General features: G+C 43.4%; 1 protein-coding gene across 2 annotated transcripts in view; it reads left to right on the top strand.

Moving 5' to 3' along the window:
• The window catches only part of LOC308663575 (cholinesterase-like), a 20,994-nt gene extending 18,670 nt beyond the window's left edge, over positions 1 to 2,324 (top strand). Inside the window, exon 5 of one of the 2 annotated variants that reach the window (XR_014025441.1) lies at positions 2,236 to 2,324. The gene's annotated coding sequence lies outside the window, so the exon portion shown is untranslated. The remainder of the gene's footprint in view (positions 1 to 2,235) is intronic. The other variant, XM_081320121.1, reaches the window with a different exon arrangement.
• Positions 2,325 to 2,913: the final 589 nt, after the last annotated feature.

Here is a 2,913-nt window from a genome sequence, read left to right as displayed (position 1 = left end):
CCGTCATCATCAGGCCGGAGTATTCCTCCTGCTGCTTTCAGGAGCAATGCGTGGTCTGTCTGTTCCTTTCCTTCTAACTGCCGGTGGGGCTGTGTTCCGACTGGGTGGAGGCGTGGCTGCTTTCTGATTGGGTGGGGGTGTCTTCCGACTGGGTGGAGGCGTGGTTGTCTTCTGATTGAGTGGAGGCGTGGCTGTCTTCTGATTGGGTGGATGTGTGGTTGTCTTCCGATTGGTTGGAGGCGTGGCTGTCTTCTGATTGGGTGGGGTGTGTTCTGAATGGGTGGGGTTTTTTGTTGTGTCGTAATATCCTGAGTGTTGTGATTTGGTGTCTTGAGGAGTGGGCTGTGTAGTGGCCTCCAGAGCTTTGGCTTGGCTCCGAGTTCGAGGACCCGCCATGCATCTCTGGTATGGGTCAGTCAGGTTCGTGTGTGCGTTCTTCTGCTTGGGTGATAGCACTTTTGCTTGACTTGTTCTATCTTCTGTGTGGGAGAGTTTTTGTTCTGGGTGTGGATGAGTCTTGCTGGGGCTGGTGGCATTTGGGGTTGTTTGTTGGTTTTTTAAATCCTTGTTTGCTGAAATTTGTTTGTCTATCAATGCTGGTTTCCAAATGGCATGTAGGCGGGAGGTGTCGTCTCGCTTGTTCATACTGTCTGGGTGTTTTTCTATTTCAATGGCTTCTCTGATTATTCTGCTATTGAGATGTTCTATTTTGGCGACTGTTTTTGTACCTTCAAAATTGATGTTGTGTCCCGTAGTGTTTATGTGTTGTACTAGTGAAGATGTGCGATCTTTCTTCTGTACTGAGTTCTTATGTTCTTCTACACGTACCTCTATTCTTCTGTTAGTCTGTCCGATGTATGTTGCTGGACAGGAGGCGCATGGGATTTGGTATATGCCCTGGTTTTCCAGTTCTATTTTGTCTTTGGGATTTCTCAGGATGGTTGATATCTTTCTGTCAGTGTTAAATGCGGTTTTGATGTTATGTTTGCGTAGTACTTTACTGATTTTGTCGGTTGTTCCTTTTATGTAGGGCAAGATGGCTCGTCCATTGTTCTGTTCTTCTTCTTGGATGTTTTTCTGTTTCGGAGTCCGCTGCTGAATTATATTGGTGATTTTGTTTTTTGGGAATCAGAAAGCAGCCACGCCTCCACCCAGTCGGAACACAGCCCCACCGGCAGTTAGAAGGAAAGGAACAGACAGACCACGCATTGCTCCTGAAAGCAGCAGGAGGAATACTCCGGCCTGATGATGATGGATGGGATTTCGTCGAAACGTCGCCACAACTTTCTGAAGATGAAAGGAACGCGGGAAGAAACCCGAGACTCTAGACCTACATATATATATATATATATATATATATATATATATATATATATATATATATATATATATATATATATATATGAAAGGGACGCGGTGGCTCAGTGGGTTAGGACGCTGAGCTTGTCGATCGGAAGGTCGGCAGTTTGGCGGGTCGAATCCCGAGTGCCGCATAACAGAGTGAGCGCCTGTTACTCGTCCCAGCTTCTGCCCACCTAGCAGTTCGAAAGCACGTAAAAATGCAAGTAGACAAATAGGGACCACTACGGTGGGAAGGTAACAGCGTTCCGTGCGCCTTTGGCGTCTAGTCATGCCGGCCACATGACCACGGAGACGTCCTCGGACAAGCGCTGGCTCTTCGGCTATGAAACGGAGATGAGCACCGGCCCCTAGAGTCGGAAACGACTAGCACGCATGTGCGGGGGAACCTTTACCTTTTTATATATATATATATATATATATATATGTGTGTGTGTGTGTGTGTGTGTGTGTGTGTGTGTGTATATGTATATGTATATGTATATGTATATGTATATGTATATGTATATGTATATGTATATGTATATGTATGTATATATGTATATATTTACAGAGTCAGCATATTTGCCCTAATAATCTGGGTCCTCATTTTACCAACCTTGGAAGGATGGAAGGCTGAGCCGGTCATGACTGAACTGCTGACAGTGAGCAACGAGTTAGCCTGCAATACTGCATTATGACCACTGGGCCACCACGGCTCTGTAGCCCTGATGATATTAGAATCTTTTGGTCCACGATTCCAATAAATTCCGCACTTGTTAAAGATACAGTACATTGCAGATGCCATAGTATTCTTAATACCAATTCTGCAAACATCCAACAGTTGTCAGTAAAATCTCATTTTCTCTCTCATTTTCTCTTGGTGTCTTTTTGCAGGAAACAGACTGATATTCTCAAAAGAGGGTTGTACTGGTTATGTTAGAGACTGTGAACGAGGAAGGAGCAGCAGACATGGCATCGTTGTGAAAGTTGATTGCTGCAGCAAGAATCTGTGTAACCGCACATAGAATTATATTTGACAGTTGTTGTGTGTTAAGAACTTGCCTTTTTTCTGTGTGTTCATGTAGAAGGTCCCTGGGCAAATGCAAATTTCATTTCTATTTCCAGATAGATAATGCACTCATGCTACCTAGCCGATACAAAATTAAGGAGAGATGTATTAACATATATTAACAATATTTTTTATTTTAAAAATAAAAAATATCATGCCCTTTACTTCCCTATTCTGTATTCCATACCTAAGTAAAGATAGGATACTTGTAGCTTAGGGTTGACGTGTGGGGGTCCTTGCTGTTCTCTGAGCTTGGTTGTTTTCTTGCAGATGTTTCATTACACAACTAGGTAACATCATCAGAGCTGTTACACTGTCACACTGTAGCACTGATGATGTTACCTAGTTGGGTAATGAAACGTCTGCAGGAAAACAACTAAGCTTAGAGAGCACCAAGGACTCCACAATACATAAACTCCATACTTTTTTAAAAAAAGAATCAGTTTTCTAACTCCCACTAGTGACTCTTTGTGAGCTAAATTCTCTCTGGCAACATTTCAGTT

Source organism: Vipera berus (assembly GCF_964194415.1).
Source record: "Vipera berus genome assembly, chromosome: 2".
NCBI lineage: Eukaryota > Metazoa > Chordata > Lepidosauria > Squamata > Viperidae > Vipera > Vipera berus.
Note: the sequence above shows the minus strand (reverse complement) of the source record. Positions and strands in the feature narration are given on the sequence as shown.